Raw genomic sequence first — 18,273 nt, 5'->3', positions numbered from 1 at the left:
GCCTGGAAATACAAAGAACAGAGGTGGCTTCAGGGATCACACGCCCTGGTCACGTCCCCATCCTTCCACTCTCCCACAGCCCTGCGCACAGGAGCCACTCGGCAGGCAGGGCCCAGGGAAGGGTGGCTGTGGTTCTGCTGCCCCAGGCAGGAGGAAGCAGTGGGGACCTCGAGGGATTATAAAATGAGTGGGACCCATCCAGGGAAAGAGAAGAGAAGTGGGACTCGGGGACCAGCCGTGGCAGAGTGGGCTGGGACAGGGCTGGGGAGAGCCCCTGGCTAGAGGAGGAGTTCTGTCAACGTTCACCAGTCATTTGGACTTCCTGCCTCATCTCCTTCTGTAGGAAAGAGCCCATTGCAGGGTCCCCAGGTCACTGCTCTTTGGTTCTTAGCCAGATTCTTATCTGGAGAAGGCACTGTGTATTAAGTAGAGTGTGGTGGTAAGCACCTATAATTCCAGCACGCAGGAGGTTGAGGTTGGAGGACTGATCACTTGAGTCCAGGAATTCAAGGTCAGCCGGGCAACATAGAGTGACCCTGACTCCCAAAAAAAGAAAAAAAAAAAAAAAGGAACCCTATACTCACCTGAATGTTTTGGTCCTTTCTACTACACCTGTCCTCTGAGTGTGTTTTTTCAAATGTCTTAGACCATTTTCTTGCCTTAAAAGGCCATGAATTAGCTGAGCGCTGTGGTGCACACCTGTAATCCTAGCAGCTCAGGCAGAAGGATCATGAGTTCAAAGCCAGCGGGACCGTAAGCAACTCAGTGAGACCCTGTCTCAAAATAAAAAATAAAAAAGGTTGGGGATGTGGCTCAGTGGTTAAGCACCCTGGGTTCAATCCATGGTAACAAAAAGAAAAACAAAACAAAAAAAATGGTTTTTTTTTTTTTCTTTTTTGACACTAGAGAGTGATCCTGGGGCTCTGGGAGCCTTGGTTTGCATGGTGGGTATCAACATTCCGCACAATGCATCTGACCATAAGAGCCTCTGGGCTTTGGGGCCGTGGGGTGATTTTCCTGTACATTCAGGGAATAACTTTGGGTTACTATTTCATTTTTCTCATTTTCCGAAAAAGGACTTGAAACAGACGAGTGAATTGAGACCCATTTGGAGATAGAAAATGTGCCTTTTTGTACTCGGTGACAGTTGCTAGCAAGCTCTGGTGGCACCCAAAGCACCTCTTGGGCCACACTGGCCTCCTTACCTCTCAGACCCATGTGTGGGGACTCGGCGCCTCGCCGGCCACTCTCTAGAAGACAATGGTAGCCCCTGTCTTTGGCCCCCTCCTCACCTGCCCAGGCCCCTGCATCCTCAACTGAACTGTTCTGCAGAAACAGATGGGGAACGTCCTTGCCCCGTGCCTGCTGGTGGTGACAAGATCCCGCACAGAGACACTGTGTGTTAGTCGGCTTTTTGTTGCTGTGACCAAAACACATGACCAGAAGACCTTGGGGGGAGGAAAGGTTTGTTTTTTGCTCAGGGTTTCCATGGTTTCAGTCCACGGCTGGCTGGCTCCATTGCTTAGGGCCTGAGGCAAGAGAATGTCATGGTGGAAGGGCATGGAAAAGGAAAGTCCCATCTCATGAGAGACAGAGAGGGAGGGGCCAAGATAGAGTCCCCAAGGGCATGCTCCCAATGACCCACCTCCTCCAACTAGGTGCCACCTCCCAGTGGTCCACAGCTATCAGTGCAGTAATCCACCCATGAGGCCAGAGCCCTCGTGATCCAATCACTTCCCCTAATCCCCACCTCTGAACACGCGGACTTTGAGAGACATTCTAGCTAGCACACACTGTAATGAGACTTTCGGGAACTCGAGAAGGGTGAGTGTCCTTCTGCATATGGGCACGTCATGCACCACCAGGGACCAGGGGGAGCACTGTGGAAGTTGGATTCCAAGATGGTGCCCAATAGCCCTCACATCCTGATCTGCGTGCCTTGGTGGTCCTTCCCATGTGGAATCGGGGCTGACCTGGGTGACCAGTGTGGCTTCTGAGGGTCAATCATAGAGATGCTGCAGCCTCCACCTTGGTCTCTTGGATCCCGGTCCTGGAGGAAGCCAGCAGCCATGTCATGAAGAGATTTGGCAGCATTGTGGAGATGCCCATGTACAAAATAACTAAGTTCTGTCACCAAAAGCTCAGAGACACCTTGGAAGTGGCTCTAGCCCGCCAAGCCTCAGATAAATTTAGTCCCATCTGACAGCTGGCTGCAGCCTCATAGAAGACCGCAAGCAGGAGCTCTGGTCTCTCCTAAATTCCTCCTGTGTAGAAAATGAGAAATCATGAATAATTATAGCTGTTTCAAACCACTAAGTTTTGGGTGATTCATGATTCAATTCTCAGTCACTAATACCTCATTCTTCACTATCAGAGGTTTCGATGTTTTTATCCCTTCTAAATGAAGCACAGAGATGTTGAGTGGCAGTCCCAAGTCACACAGTGAAGTTATCAGGTTTCAATATAATACTCCGTTTCTATGCTCTTATCTAGAGCTCCTAAAGCCACATCACCTCTTCAGCACCCTGTCTCCTTCCTGGGCCTTATCTTCATTTAGCTCATGCCTCCTACTTCCCAGAACCCCACTATTCCCTTTGGAAACAGGTTCATTCTTCTTTTCTCAAATCCCTTGTGCTCATGCCCCAGCCCCCTCCAACATGGAAACGGTTAGCAGGCCCTGCTTGTGAGCTCATATAATCTAGCGTGGTCAATTGTGACAAATAAAGTGTGGGCTGCCAGTAGGTTTTCCCCTAGAAGGATGGTTCAGGAACCTCTGTGTGGCTGCCAAAAATACAGTTCTCGGTTTTGCTTTGAGCTTATTGGATTGGCTCAAAGAAAGGAGAATCCTGGCCAGAAGAACAAGAACGTAATTAAAGATAAGAGCCAATGTGATTGTGAAGGCCCAGTTTCAACCATTCACTCCTTGAGTGTGATATTTTCATAACCCCCTGTGAGCTTCAGAGGTAGAAACTTAGCAATGGAAACAGTTGGAGGAAGACAGGGAAGGACCAACACAGGCCTCCTATCACTGCACGTCTCTGCTCCCACAGTCTCCTCTGCCCAGAAAGCCTTCCAGCCTCTCCCTGGAGTGAAGTTCCTCAGCTCTGGAAGGTAAGCCCCAACACAGGCCCCTGTGGATGCTGCCAAACCAGCCCCCGCTGGCCCCTCTCCCCCAGCTCCTCACAGGGTAGGTTCCTCCTCTCGCGGGCTCTTCCTCCTCTCTGTCCTGTATAATAGCTTGTTTTTCAGTACCCTATCTTCCCCAATTCTGATCTCTTTGAGAAGCAAGCATCGCATCAGGATGCAACCCTCCCAAGAGTGTCCAACCAAACTTGGGTACTCCTGGATGTGCTGGATGGAGAAGCTGCTCGGGGACATCTGCTGATCAGTGGGACAGTTGACACGTGGTCATCCCGAGTTATGGGATTCCATTAACTTGAATTCCACTAGAAGAATGTGTCTATCGGGCTGAACTTAGCTGGCTGGACAGACAGGCCGGGTAAATAGTATGTGGAATGAAAAACACATAGCAAAGCCCTTTGGATTATTTAGCCATTTGAGGAAGGACTCGAGAGGAAACGGGCAGCCGCGCTGTGCACATTCTCTTGGGAAACATTCCCAACAGCCTGGCTTAATTTCCCCAGGGAGTGACCTACGTAGCGCCCCCGTGATGCCTTCGTAAGGGGGTGACCTTGCCTGCCTTTGGCTTCTGCTCCCTTTGGAGCACCTCCTTCTCCCCTATTCTTCAGAAGGGACCCTTGCTCCTTCCTGGCTAGGATAGATCGCCAGACAGGATGACTCTGAGCCGCTACAGACAACAGCTTTGCTTCTTAGCAGGCGCCAGTTTCAACACGCTCAAGCAGAAGCACTTGGCAGAGAAATGGCCTCCTCGCTTGAAGTCAGGCTCTGCACAGACCAATCAGCTGTCAGCCCTCTGCGGGGCCTGAAAACCAGCTCCTGTGGCTTTAGCCAAGAGACAAATCCCTGAATGTATTCCTTAGGTGTCCAGGGTAGCTCTGTCTTCAGGTGACGCTTGTCTCAGGATTTCAAACTGTCACTAGGGAGCAGTCTTGGTCCATTCTCAGCCCTCCTCCCTTCCGTGGTCTTCACGTTCACAGGATGGTTCAAAGCTGTCGGCAGATCCAGGCTACTCCCTCCGGGGTTCACCAGCTACAGGGAGCAAGAACCTTTCCTCCTGCGCCTGGCGGTCATTGGTCCAGACCGGATCATGTGTCTCTCTCTGAACCAATCACTGAAGCCAAGAAACTGGGACGCGCTGATTGGCTAATCCTAGGTCACGTGGCCTCATTCAAATCACAAGGGCCAGAAGGGGAAGGTGGGTTGATTCTCAGAGGGAATCTGGGGTACCGTGCCATGAGCAAGGTGTGAAGATTTGAGGTGTAGTGAAAATCAAAGCGCCCACCACACCACGGAAGAGAAAATCAGCCATTACCACAGCCATAGGCAGGCGACAGGGAGTCCTGGGAGCCTCCATAATGGTACCTCCGCCGTGAGGCATCACAGAACTTCAGCTATTATTGAGGTATTTAAATGTGTTATTACGATCAAGAGGTCATGAGGTCCACAGCACCATGGAACATGCAGGGTTGACTGGTGGTCCCTTGGAACCCATTCCTAATAGCTCTATTTTCTGTCCTAGGACAGTGGCTCGGGAGAATGGGCTCTGTCCTTGCTCTAGGCCAGGGATCCCATTCCCTCCTCCAGCCCAATGATTGGTCTAGTGTGGACATGTGACCTGAGCTAGCCCAGTTGGAAGGCTCCCAGGACTCCTCATGGTGCTGAAGGAAGGTGGCAGGATGTGTGTGGGAAAGCCTTCAGCTCTGGGAACTGTGAGGATCATCTTGGGACCACTGGAAAATGGGGCTGAAAGTGATGGTTCCTTACAGGAAGAAGCAGGAGGGGGAGTAAGGGAAGGAGGGAGAAATGTAGAAAAGAGAAAAAGAGGGAGGTAAGGAAGGAAGAAACTGGGTCTTAATGACACCATTGCACTCTAGATCAAGCCTGGCCTGAAACCAGACCTGCCTCTGGCATTTTCAATCATGTGAATCTTTATTGTTCCAATCTACATGGGTCAGGCTTTCTATACCTTGCTACCCAAAACATTCTAATGATGTACTTCCAACGCTTTGATCTGTTTCCAAGTCCAGGCAGTCCGTGGAAGTGACTCCACACATGAGTGTCTAGCACAGGTGACCTTACTTCTCTTTAGGGTGTTATGGTTTGGAAGAGAGGTGTCCCCCAAAAGCTCTTGTGTGAGACAATGCAAGAAAGTTTAGAGGAGAAATTTTTGGATTATGAGAGCCTTAATCCAATCAGTGAATCAATCCCCTGATGGTATTAACTGAGTGGTGACTGGAGGTGGGGGGGTGTGGCTAGAGGAGGTGGGCATTGGGGGCGTGGCTTTGGGTGTATATTGTGTATCTGGTGAGCCCAGTTTCTCTTTGCTTTCTGATCATCACGTGAGCTGCTTCCCTCTGGCACACTCTTCCTCAGGCCCTAAGGATCGGAGCCAGCTGTCTATAGACTTAGACCTCTGAAACCGTGAGCCCCCAAATAAACTTTTTCTCCCCTAAAATTGTTCTGGTCAGACCTTTTAGTCCCAGCAGGAAAAAAGCTGACTAAAACACAGGGCAACTCTGAGGAGCATCTGAGCTCCAGCTCCTCGAGGGCTTGGCTTTGCTCTCTCTTGGTGCTGTGTTGCAGTTGAACTTCGACCTCTGCTCTGTTCTTCTCACATACCCCCTGCGTTCCCTTCCCTGTCTCAGAGTGCATCTTCCTGGGAACCAAGCCACAACATCAGGTGAAGCATGTGGCTGTCTACGTGGCGTGATGTTAGAGGCTCGATCCCAACCATGCATCCAGTAATGATGGGGATACAGTCTGAGATCTGCACTGCTATTTAATCGTTGTGCAAACATCACAAAGTATATTCACACACCCTGATGGCTATGATGGCACCAGGCAACATCATCTCGTGGTACCACTGCTATCCATGCAGCCTGTCATGGACCAAAATGACATGCTGTGCATGTCTGTCTTGCTTTTTCTGAACTGAGGGGAAGAGTGTTCAGAAAGGAAATGTGGTTGAGAAGCACAGATATTTTGTTTGAGTTTCATTTAAAATTAAGAGAAATATTTTTATTAGAGAAGAAATGCATGTTCATTATAAAAAAAAAAAATAAAGAACAAAAAATACAAAAATACCCCAGAAAATCCCACATACCTAAGTAAACTAATTAAAAGACCCCCTACAATGTTCCATGGGAAACAATGACAGTTTTATGTGATTTTAAATTTGAAAATATGTATCAAGTCCCTTCCATGTCCAAGGCCCTTTGTTGTCACCACCAGCCTAAGGAGCTAGGACTCTTATCCCTGTGGGTTACGCCAGGGGGCACAGAAGGTGAAGAGCAAATAGAGCTCCTGTCTTCTGACTCCAAATTCAGAACTTTCCTCATTACGTGGACACCAAGTGGATGACATCAGGATTTCCGAGCCCTGCTTTGGTGGGGCAGAGGCTGGTGTGTTTGGGAGAGTTTCTAGGCCAGGAAAACAAACCCTCTAGTCCTGGCTCTGCCATTTACTTACTGGTTGATCTTAGACAAGTATTTCACCCGGTGGGGTCTCTGTGGGACAACCAAGGGGTGGTCGTCGACCATGTTGGAAACTAAAGAAAAGTCAACGGGATTAAAAAGTGCAGTGGCTCTTCCTGCCGGCAGGGGGCACCACTAAAAAGAAGAAAAAACTAAAATTGGGCATGTGGGACACCCCTCCCCCAACAAAAAAGATAATATCTCAGGTAGACTCCCGGTGGGCATCCCAGGGGCACTGGGGAGGGGACTCCAATAAAGCCAGAACCAGGCAGGGTGGGGCCCAGAGCTGGAAGCTGGTGCGTTTGAGGAAAAGGCTTAATTTATCTTTCTCAGTCCTCTTTGGCCAAGAGAGACGACAGGAGTATGTTTTACTTTCTTTCTTTCTTTTTTTTTAAAGAAAACTTTCCATTGTGGAAATGGCATGTGTTTATTTTTAAAAATCCAGCCACAGGACTATGTAACTTCTGGGGGCGGGAGGAGGCTCGGGGGCCAGTACTGACCCTTTCTGCTATTAAATTCATGTCTGGGTTTCTTTAGCCGGTTGATCTTTCCCTTCTGGGCCTCTCTCCTTTTAGCAGAGCAGAAATCTTGTTCATGGATGAGAAGGAAACTGACAAGGAGGAGAACTGAAGTCTGGGGAATTCAAATGCTGTTGGAATAACCGTGGCTGACATTTATTGAAGGCTTCCTATGTGCCAAGCTGTGGGCTAGGCCCTTGACACAACGAATGTTCCAGATAATCTGGGAGACAGGTATTATTACCTGGATTTTACAGGTGTGGAAATCTAGTCTTAGAGAAGTAGTTGCCAGCCCAAGGCAGTGTGAGAATGACACCCGGGTTTGACTGACCCTGGAGCCGTGACTCATGTCTTATTTTGTGGCAGAATGTTGGAGCTCTGAGCTTTCTGAGGCAGGCAGGAGCTTTCTGTTTGGGAGGAGAGACCAAGGAAGGGGCAGCCATCCCAGCAGCCCAGCCCTCCTCTGTCAGCGCTCCCCCTACCCTTCATGGGGGATGCTAGGGCCTGTCAGTTCCCTGAAGCAGACAGCTTCTTCCACGGGACCCACACAAATGCACTTCGTCCCTCTTGGTCTCAGGCCCTCCCTCTGGAAAGTTCTCTCCTGAGTAGCAGGAGATGGAGAAAGGAGGCAGTTGAAGAAGGAGCGAGGTTGGAAGTGTGCTCAAGTGTGGGGGAAGAAGCTCCCCATAACTGAGATGCGTGGGGGTGGCACCCAGAGCCTAGACCACGTGGCTTTCCACCCTCCCTTCTGAGCAGCAGGACTTGGTGAGTTACATAATCTCTCTGCACCTGGGCTTCCTCATCTGTCAACTAGGGGAACAGAAACCCCTGCTGTGGCGAGGGTTTCATCAGGTGCAGTGAGGCATATAAAGCACTTCGAACAGTGCCTGGCCCATAGTAAATGCTTCTCAAAAATCAGCTCCTGTTATTCTCCAGAAGCAGCTCATTTTCATCGAGTAGACCATGGTGAGCAAATATTCACAGATAGGTACAGCTCAAGTATAAATGATCAGGCAGAGAACACAGATCAGCTCTCCTTCGGGCCAGAGTCTAACTTCAAGGAGTTAGACTCCTTTCCCAGGCTCGCCCCACACTCATCTTTCTGGTTTGAACCTGGCTACTCCTTTGGCTGCCGGGGCTTGAAATTCTCAAAAGGATCTGAAGGGGTTGGGAATCCCCAATTCTCTTTGTTCCAGAACATTCTAATATGGTTCTGAAGGTCTATGGGACCCCATCTGTTACTCCTCTCCTCTGCAGGCCCAGATTGAGCTAGGAGAATTAGCCAGGCAAGAACAAGGACAGGGCCTGACATTCTGGAAGAATCTGTTCTCCTGGCCCCACTAAAGAACCTTTTCTAATTATCCTTTCTTGGGTCAGCTGAGCCTGTGTGTCTACATATCCAGAACAGGCCGGAGAGGGCTTAGCATCTCTGTGATCATCACAATCAAACACCAGGTCACTGCCATCATCAACAGTACCATCCTGGCAATGTCACCGTCATCTAGACCAGGATCACTATCACCTCTGCATCTTGCAACCCCCTCCATCACTGATGTGGCCTCTGCCATTTCCATCTTCCTCTTCACCATTGACGTTGCTGGGGTCGCTCCCACACGGTGACCTTTACACTCCCATGATCACCTGCTGCTTGCGGTCAGTCAGAACCCTCAGGCAGAAAGAGACAGAAACCCAAGTCAACGAATTTAAGGAAAAAAATGTGGTTGCGGGTTTATGTCTCACCCACCCAAAGAGTAGGACTACAGAAAGAGTAGGACTCTCCTAGCCACTGTGCCCACAGCACTCAAACACCGAACATAATTAGGAAGCTTTCTTTCTGTCCATCTCTGCTTTACTCCCATTTATTTAATTCTTTTTCTTTCTTTCTTTTTTTTTTTTTTTTTTGCAGAGAGACCCCTGTCCATGTGAGCTTTGTGGATCCATATACTGGCTGTATAGTGACCCAAAAGCGAAAGAATTTTCATCTATCAAGTTGAAAAAATCCCAAGAAAGTTCCCTGATGAATTGAGCTTGGTTGCCCTTTGGGCTCAGATCACAGGAATTGGGATGTGTGGTTCTGTGCTTGGCCCAGCTTGGTCACGTACCTAGCAAAGACATGGAACTGGAGCAAACTTGGTGAACAGGTGATGACCTTAGTTTGTGTCCACATTCACGTCTTCCACCAGCACCACCATCACCATCACCACCACCACCATCACCATCACCACCACCACCATCACCACCACCACCATCACCACCACCATCACCATCACTATTATCACCACCACGACTGGCACAGTTTTGCTAAGAGCTGTCCTGAGCCCAGCCTGGAGCTTCACATTTGGAACTGCAACAAATTTGACTTGGATCAAGTCTCCAGACCTATGGGAATTTACTGTTTGGGGGTAACAAAGTTCATGTGTTCAAGGAGCTAGACTCCTAACCCTGGGCTATGAGGTGGGAGCAGGAAGGGAAGCTGCGGGGACAGGCCTGCCCCTGCAGCATGGGCCCATCCCTGAGCAGGCCCAACATCCGCAGCAACCCATCAAAGATCCAACGATGGGCCAGGCCATTTAGCAAAAGGCTACCTGTGCCCAGGCCCAGAGTGAGAGCCATTCCTTGCTCTCTGCACAGCTCCCACACCAGCCCGGTGCCCTGTGCCCGGCCAGAGCCCTCACCACAACTGCCCCTCCCGAGGGCTGAGGCTTGTTTTGGCTCCAGGCCTCCTGTTCCTGCTCCGTCTCTGAGCAAACATCTGTTTCCAGATGTTGTCCCAGAGCCTTATAAAGTTGAGGGAAGGCCTGAGTTAATAGAGCTCCAGCAGACCCGCCTCGGCAGCGAGCTCACGTCAGGAATGGATCACTCAAGGAAAGCAAGACCCCTCATTTCCTGAGGGGGGTGGGGCGTACAGGAAAGATGAATAGGGCACCCCCTCCCCGTTCCAGAAATGACCTTAGCAAAGCAACCGCCTTCAGGAAAAAGAGGGAAAAGGCTTTTGTAATGAGGTTTGCAGGAACGAATGTTCCAGGCTGTTCTGCCTTCAGGGCTACTGCTGGGGAGGAACCAGAGGGAGGAAAGCTCAGCGGGACAGCAGAGCCTCCCCTGGATTTACTGGCCACAATCTGAGTTTGACCCTGGGAGCTGTGTGGTGCCTGGCAGGGAAGGGACCTGGCTGGAGTCTGGATTTGACACCAGTGTGCTGGGTGACCTTGGAAGAGGCTCTGACCTCTCTGTGCTCGGTTTCTGCCAGTGTCACACACAGTGGAACCTTGGATGATTTATAAAGGTCTTTCTGGGCCAGGGTGGGGCTCCTCTGCACGCCAAACAGGGAGAGCTACTCCTAGGAAAAGATCCCAAGGTAAAGGGTTCGGAGTGGCGGGGCGAGTCCAGGGCTGGGGGCTCGAGACAAGCAGGGACCCATGGCACGACCTCAATCCCAGGTCCTAGTGAATAGGGCTCGGCTTCAGCCAAGGAATCCGGCTCTGTGTTATCTGTCATCAAACAAAAGCATCTGTCTCTTAGATGGCAGTGCCTGTCTTTCCAGCACATCTCCCGCCTGTCATGGGAACTCAGGTCCTGGGCTGCTTCTCCGAGAACATGCTTGGGACGCCCTTCCACCCTCTCTGTGCTGAGGCCCAGCTTCCCAACCCTGATTCCACAGGCTGACGGCTCTGAGGCCCCGCGTCTCACTCCCACTCCTCCTGCATGTGCTTCCTCCAAGAAGCTGCAAGCGGGGCCCTAATGGATGCGTTTGCTGATGATTTCTGACGTCTGGCTGCAGCGTGGCCTTGCCTTCCTCTCTTCTGGGTTTTGTGCTTTATTGGGGCCTCGTGCACATGATCTCATTTGAGTGTTGCAGCATTCCCTGGCGTAGGAATGAGGAGTCCCCTGCCCTCGACAGGAGGATGAGTTCTAGGGAGGTCAAAACATTTCCTGAAAGGCACACAGCTTGCAATGGAGAAGCCAGGACTTGGAGTTTTGGGGGTGCCTTGTTTCAAATTCACCCTGGATCAACAAAATGATCCTCCAGTGCTAATCTCACTAGATGGGTAATAGCTTCCTATTTTGAGAAATGTAAGAAGCGTGTGGGGTGCAGGGAGTGGTGCTCTGTAGCTGATGAGAGATGTCTGTCAACGGTGTGGGAATGGAGTGTTGGTGTGACCAGACCATGCCACAGAGAAGGGAGACGTGGAAGGAGCTCATGGTTGAGGCTGTTGGGTATCAAGAGGTCATTTGATGCACCCCAGTCATTTGCAGTCATTTGATGGCAAAGATGGACCACAAAAGCTTGGACCTTCTGTTCTGTTCTCCCAGAGCTCTCCTCTATCTGGATCCTTCCATGCTCTGAGGCCCAGCCCAGGACTTTCTCTTCCAGAAACCTTCACCCTAACTCTGAGTCTTCATGCCAGTCCCTTTCTCCAAGTCCCAAGGCCCTGGTCATCCTGTTTGGCCCTCAGCTCATGCTGCTCTTTCCTGAAGCCCCCACATTCATCCCTCAGGACTGTGAACCCTGTGAGAAGCTGATCTGGGTTTTGTCCCACTAGGAACTCAATAACAGATGTGGGCTGACTAATGGATCAGTGGCCCAGACCCTAGAATGAGCAAAAAGCGGCCTTCCTCCCAGCCCCAGGACCGCAGGCTTAACAGCAGGCGAGACCCTTGTTTGATCTGTTTTGTTTGATCTTTGTCGTGCATTCCAAGTCCCTGCAGTTATCATGGTGGCTCCCACAGAGGGAACTGGGGGCTCTGCACTCTGTACACATGGTTGGATCCAATTCTCATACTCCAGGAGATAGAAAGTGGTTTTCCCAGAGATCAGAGTTTAAGTAATTTGCTCAAGATTGCACAGATGTAAACAGAGAGTCCATTCCTGGAATGGACTCACAGTGAGTCCTACCTGGAATCGCCTCCCAGTGAACACAGAATGAGGCCCAGCTCCTGGCCCTGGAAAAGGCCAAGTGGGAGACTCTTGTGGAATTATTCTGAAACCCCCTGAGATCAGAGGAACACAGGCTCGTGGGGGCTTCCAGCTGCTCCTGGAGGGAGTCAGCAAGACAGAGCTGGGCTGGGAAGGCTCCGACATGGCTCTCGGGATGGCAGCTGGGCATGGCCTTTGCTAACCACAACATTCCTCTAATCCACTTCTCAGGACCAAGTGGTCCTAGACAGGCCCATGAGCCCACCCTGCCAGGCATTTACTCCTGTAAACACATCCGTGGCCTCCAACATAACCAAATATCACGGAATCCACAACCAGGGTAGTTCTAAGCTTGGCCATGTAACTCGTAGCACGTGTCATACATGCAGAGGAACTTGGAGCTCTCCTTCTGAAAGTCAAGTACCCATGCTGTAAAGCAGCTCTGGAGAGACTGCAGAACATTCCAGGGCATGCTAAGAGGGTGAGAAACCATCCTGAATGTCCCAGCCCCAGCAGAGCTCCCTGCCAAGTTCCCACCATGCAGCCAGCCACACCAGTACCTACAGCAGAAGAACCACTCAGCTGAGCCCTGTCAACCCACAGAATTAAAGGAAAAGAATCAATCAATGTGTAGGCCTCTGGGTTGTAGCTGTTTGTTGTGCAGCTACAGGTGACAGAGATACTGTCCTCCTTGCTGCTACTATGATTTCCAGACGTGGTTGGGGGCCTGATCATTCAGAAGCATGAGTGTGTTCTTGTATAAACATCTAGACCAAAGAAGGCCACACGCAAAGGGGTCAGCGCACACCCCTTTCTGGGTACCTACATGGGCACACCCTCCCAACACACATGCACACACACCCTCAGAGCCAGCCATGCATACCTGGGGACAGCCCTGGTCAGCCACAACATTTGCACCCTGGCACTCACCTGCAGAAATGCTCATGCTCTCCTGTGCCCCTAAAACACAGAGCAGATACAGGTGAGCCACTCAGTGAGACCCTGAGTAAATGATAGCAAAGGCTCACACCCACGCATATGAAAAGTCACTCATGGCCTGACACCATATGCACTCAAATTCCTCCACTGGCCCATGGAAGAGGGTTGCCTGGGTGTTTTCATCAGTGTTCGGCTCTGTTCTTAATTGGTGAATTTGTTTTGGCTCCAGTTAATAAGGCTCCCAGGGCCCACTGGGCCCTCCCCCGCACATCTGCAGCCCTGCCCCCCTCGACCCCAGCCCTGTTTTCTGCAGGGTCACAGCCAGTGAACTGAGCACACGGCTGTGTGGGAAGGAAGCGAGGACTCGGGAAAAGGCATTTCCACATGTCTGGGCTGCAGCTCAACCAGGATCCTCAGGCTGGGCCCCGAGGCCTCAAAGTGTTCTCCTCAGTGACACTGTATACTGCTGTCCCGGGGCAAGTTATCCAGCCTGTACTAAGGCAATGGGGAGTCAAGTTCCTGAGAGCGGCTCCTGGTTCATCCTGGCTCCTCTTGAGCCTCAGTTCCTAGTCTTTGGGCTCCACATCTGGCACAGATCAATAGCACCCACGGCCAACAGAGGAACGTCACATCTTTGATGGCTCCCTTTGCCTTCAGGACAAAACCCAAAGCCCCTATGATGCTGGGCTCCTTCCTTTTGCAGGACACATTTCGGCCACAATGAACCCCGCGGCTTCCCCCAGAGCACCACAGGCTTTTGTGCCTTGGGGCCTTTGCACAGGCAGGGTCCCTGTCTGGGTGTCTTCCCTGCATCCCCAGGAACTCTGCTCATCCCGCAGAACCTGCTGGACCTGGCAGGGCTCCTCTTCCACATTGTTGCCTGTGCTGTGGCACTTAGCAGTGTCACCGGCACCACCAGCCCACCTTGTTCATATTTGTGTCCCCCAAAGCAGTGCAGAGCCCAGCACCAGGAAGGGCTGCATATTTGCTGAATGAATGGACTATGGAGCTGGGGAGGCTCCTACCCACTCCACTTGGCCTTTCCCTTCCTTGCCCACCAATCTCTAAATGTCACATAAGAGGACTGGCGGCCGGGGGTAGGGAGTGGCTGGCCAGGGAGAGCGCCGGAACTAGAGTCCCCCTGACCACTGGTCAGTTGCTCACTCCTTCAGTCCCACGTCCAGTTCCAGGACATCTGCACTGCTGAGAGCACAGAGGTGGACACAGAGGCAGCCGGGCTCCCCAGAAGCTCACAGCCAAGGGACACACACGGAGTAAGGCTAGAGCTCAGGCCCCAGAAGATGGACAGACCTGGAGCCCAACGGTCATTTCTCATTCACAGCAAGTCTAGGCTTGTGTGGCGACTGGACTCTACCAAACCAGCGCCCAGGGCCCTGCTATCCTGCCACTCACCACACACAGGAGTCCGAGGCAGAGCAGGAGGGCTGGGCTGTCACACCAGACACCAGAAAGCCTGGAAAAGAAATCCAGGGAGTGTGGCGTGTGCGTGGGAGGCTCTGGCAGGTCCCTGGTCCAGGCCACACTGCGTGTGGGAGGGGTGGGGGTTGGGCATGGGGAGGGGTGGGCTAGCCAGGCCGCAGGGATGGGGAATCAGGAGGCAGAACTGGGTCTGAAAGAAACTCTGGAGTGTAGCCCACGGGACCAGTCCTGTGGTGGAGGAGGTGAGGTGGGGACAGAGCGAACATCCAGCCTGTGCCACAGCAGGATGCCAGCGGAGGTGGGGGAGGAGTTTCCCCATCCCCCAGGAGGCAGCTGGAGACACGGGGGAGGGGGATGTGAGCTGTAGGTTTGCAGGGGAGGCCTGTGGGCAGAGAGGGAAGGGAGGCCAGGAAGGGAGTCCTCCCAGGGCCAGTGGTGGGGGCAGTGATTCTCTCCTGAAGGCACCTTCAATCCCCCTCGAGCTCTCCTGAGCAGCATGGAAACTCCTCCTACCTGCCACAAAGAGTTTGGAGTCTGTAAGGTGGGGCAGGACCTCCACAGTGACTCCAGACTCTTAGGTTTGCAAAAAAAGAAACCAAATTCAAACTGGCTTGGGCAAACCCACTCACAGGAGGGAGAGCTCAGGCCTCAGCAGGCCTCTGCCTGGGACTCATCTCCCATGGTCTCCCCATTGGCTTGATCTCAGGCTTTGTCTTATTTTCCCCCAGGGACAGATGTTCCCTACAGCCACAGCTGCTGCCATTTTAGAAAACCCTTCCCCTAGGGCTCCCCAGTCATTTCAGCCCCCTTCTCATGGCCTGAAATAAGCTGTGGGCTCATCTCTGGCTCAGTCCCTGGAGCCGGGGGAGATGGGAAAAGCTGATTGGTTGGTTTTTATGCTCCATAGGGCCAAGTGTGGGGTTAAACCCACCACAGTCACATGGACTGAAAGGTAGAGGGTTCCCCAAAGGAAACTGAGTCACAGTTTCTAGGAGAGTGGGAAATAGGCTCAAGCTGGATCTAACAACAGGTGTCTGCTCTCCTGTGACCTCCAGCGGGATTCGGGAGCCAGGGGAAGAACAGCCCCACTGGGAGGCTTAAGGGCCACTTTTGACTTAGTGAGGGGGAGAGGAGTGTTTGGGGAAGACTGGAAAGCAGGCCATAGAGACAGCAGGAGACGGGATGGGAAGGTTGAGAGAAGGTCACGACCACAGGGAGAGGAATGGGGTTCTCTTGATAAAACTGTCCTTGCAGCAAAGGGCAAAATTTCATTTATTTATTTATTTATTTATGGTACTGGGGATTGAACCCAGGGGCCCTTAGCCACTGAGCCACATTCCCGGCCTCTGTCTTATATTTTTATTTAGAGACTGAGGTCTCCCTGAGTTGCTTAGGGCTTCGCTAAGTTATTGAGGCCAAGTGCAGAGAAGGGGAGAGTGAAGAATGCCCTCCCTGGCAGAAGGTCCAGCAGGAGCAAATGTATAGAGGCAAAAAAGCAGAAGATTCTTGAAGAAAAGGACATGCTATATGCATACGGGTAGGCTTGCCCTTAGTTTTCCGTCAGGGAACCCAGATGTCCGTTTTTGTCTGAGAGTATAACCAAGACCACAGATCACAAATTCCTTGGCTTAGCACTAAAGGTCCTCGCTTCTTGCTACAAACAAGAAGTTCTGTTTCCTAGGGACTCTGCCAAGGCCATTCTTCTTGGAGACCCCCGAAGCTCCTCCGGATAGCCTTCATACCAGCTGGTAAATTTTCCACTCTGAGCTCCTGGAAGGCAGGGCCGGTTCACCTCTGAGTCCCCAGATCCTGGATCCCACTTCTGAAGAAAAAGGGGTTCAAGATAATGCTGTGACATTTATTTAGGGTGTGCAATGCTAAGGCTGAAGTGAAAATCTCCAGGTTAAGAATTTCAGACAGTGTTGGAAGAAGGGGAGGGACATCTGGGGATAGGGCCCCTCAATCCAGGTGACGCTCACTTTCTGCACACTGCTAGCTCCGGTTGTGGGAACACAGAGGCTAACTGTGACCCATTTGCTTTCTCCCAGGATCCAACTTTGTTTCCCATGTCACAACCAGTTGCTTAGAAGTAGTGAAGTCTTAGCTGGCCCTAGCAGCTGTGATTTCCAAAGCAGATACCATTTATCGAGGGCCTACTATGTGTCAATCACCATGTTAAGTGCTTTATATGTATTTCTTCATTAAGTCCTCCCAAACAGGTAGGTATTTTTAATATATGTCCATTTTATAAATGATGAAACGGAGGCTCAGAGGCAGTAACTCAAGTATTGACAGAAGTGGGATTTATACCTGGATGTCCTGACACGGGGGTCCCTGGGAAGCCCTAAGTTTGGACATGTTTCCAGTGCTGAGGTCAGGTCAGGCTAGCACAGCTCTCTCCTCCTGCAGTTCCTAACCCCCAGAATGCTGCAGCCCCAAACTTTTTAGGTTTCACTGCCTTTACATTTCTGGGGGCCCCAAAAGTCTGAAAGGGAATAGATCAGCTTGCAGAACAAGGAAGAAATGAAACTGACTCCCCAGATTAATTTCTTCTTTCAGTTTGGCTGGGAAGGAGGGTGGAAGAATTTGGGAAGCCCCAAATCCCTAAATTTCCTGGCCTCTACCTCCCAGCAAAGAAACTCTCCAGCTCCCCCTAGTGGTCTTCAATACCACTGTGTTCTCAAGGACTGGTCCTCAGGGTACCCTGACTGGTACATTCTAATGCAGAGTTGGGGAAACAGAGGTGTCTTCCTCTGGCAGGAACCTCAAGGAAATCCTCGGTACTGGATCCCAGAGCTCCTGGCCACCAGCCCTTTCTGCACATCCCTTTCCATCCCTGTAGCCCTCCATGTTATTTGATTGACTCAGCAATTGTTCTAACATTTATCATAAATGATGGAAGTACTATATTACAAGTTCAGTACACCCCAGCATATTTGATGTGCTGTGACACTGTATTGTGTATTAGTCTTCCTCCAGTCAATATGTAAAGCGAGAAGTTTGTAATGGCCAATTCTGTTGTCATGAAAAGAAATTCCAACACCTCTGTCACCTCTACCTCTATTGCACATTTCAAAGGCCAGCTTCTCTCTTCAGCCTGCTGTTCCTGAGTGGCCAGCTTCCTCCAAAAACTCAATCCCACCATGTCATTTGCAAGAATGTCAAGAGACACAAGGAGATTAAATCCCTTGGGACACAAATGTTACTTAAAGTAGGGAAGGTGACCAAGATGAGCACAAACTATGAAATGCAAAATGCCCTTCAGACCACCAGTTCTTCTCTCCTGGCATACCAACAGGAAATGATAGCAGCTGGGTGCGGTGGCACATGCCAGCAATCCCAGCAGCTGGAGAAGCTGAAGCAGGAGGATCACAAGGTCAAAGACAGCCTTGGCAACATAGCAAGGCCCTAAGCAACTTAACAAGACTCTGTCTCTAAATAAAATATTTAAATAGACCTGGAATGTGGCTCAGTAGTTAAGCACCCTTGGGTTCAACCCATGGTTAAAAAAAGAAAGGAAATGTGAAATGATAATAGGAGGGGCAGGAGTGCCCTAAGGTGGGGATCTTGCAGGGCTGGAGGATGCGCAGGTATAGGAATTGCTCACCTTGATGACTTGGGATGGTGGGTTGGTCTGATCTGGTAGCAAAGGGCTGGTTGGAATGGGCAAGAAGGGAAGAAATCAGGAACCTCACCAAGCAGGGGTGACCTGCCTCTTCCCTATCCTGGAATTAAAATAAGGATATTTCTTTCTTTCGGGATCAAGGTCTTGATCCCGAAAGAAAGAAAGGGGCACCTCTTCTATTGCCCCCAGATGCGCTGGTGGAACCTTAGAACTCAGGAGAAA

The 18,273-nt window shown here is 51.1% G+C and overlaps 1 long non-coding RNA gene across 1 annotated transcript; it reads left to right on the top strand.

Annotated features, from left to right (window-relative positions):
- The first annotated feature begins 2,894 nt into the window (after positions 1 to 2,894).
- On the top strand, positions 2,895 to 10,650 carry LOC125618532. Its single transcript, XR_007349874.1, has 2 exons — positions 2,895 to 3,111; positions 9,039 to 10,650. It is a non-coding gene; the product is annotated as an uncharacterized LOC125618532 (long non-coding RNA).
- The last annotated feature ends 7,623 nt before the right edge of the window (positions 10,651 to 18,273 follow it).

This window comes from Marmota marmota, unplaced genomic scaffold (assembly GCF_001458135.2).
Source record: "Marmota marmota marmota unplaced genomic scaffold, marMar, whole genome shotgun sequence".
NCBI classification, from domain to species: Eukaryota; Metazoa; Chordata; class Mammalia; order Rodentia; family Sciuridae; genus Marmota; species Marmota marmota.
The sequence above is the reverse complement of the archived record's forward strand: the minus strand, read 5'-3'. Positions and strand labels throughout refer to the sequence as shown.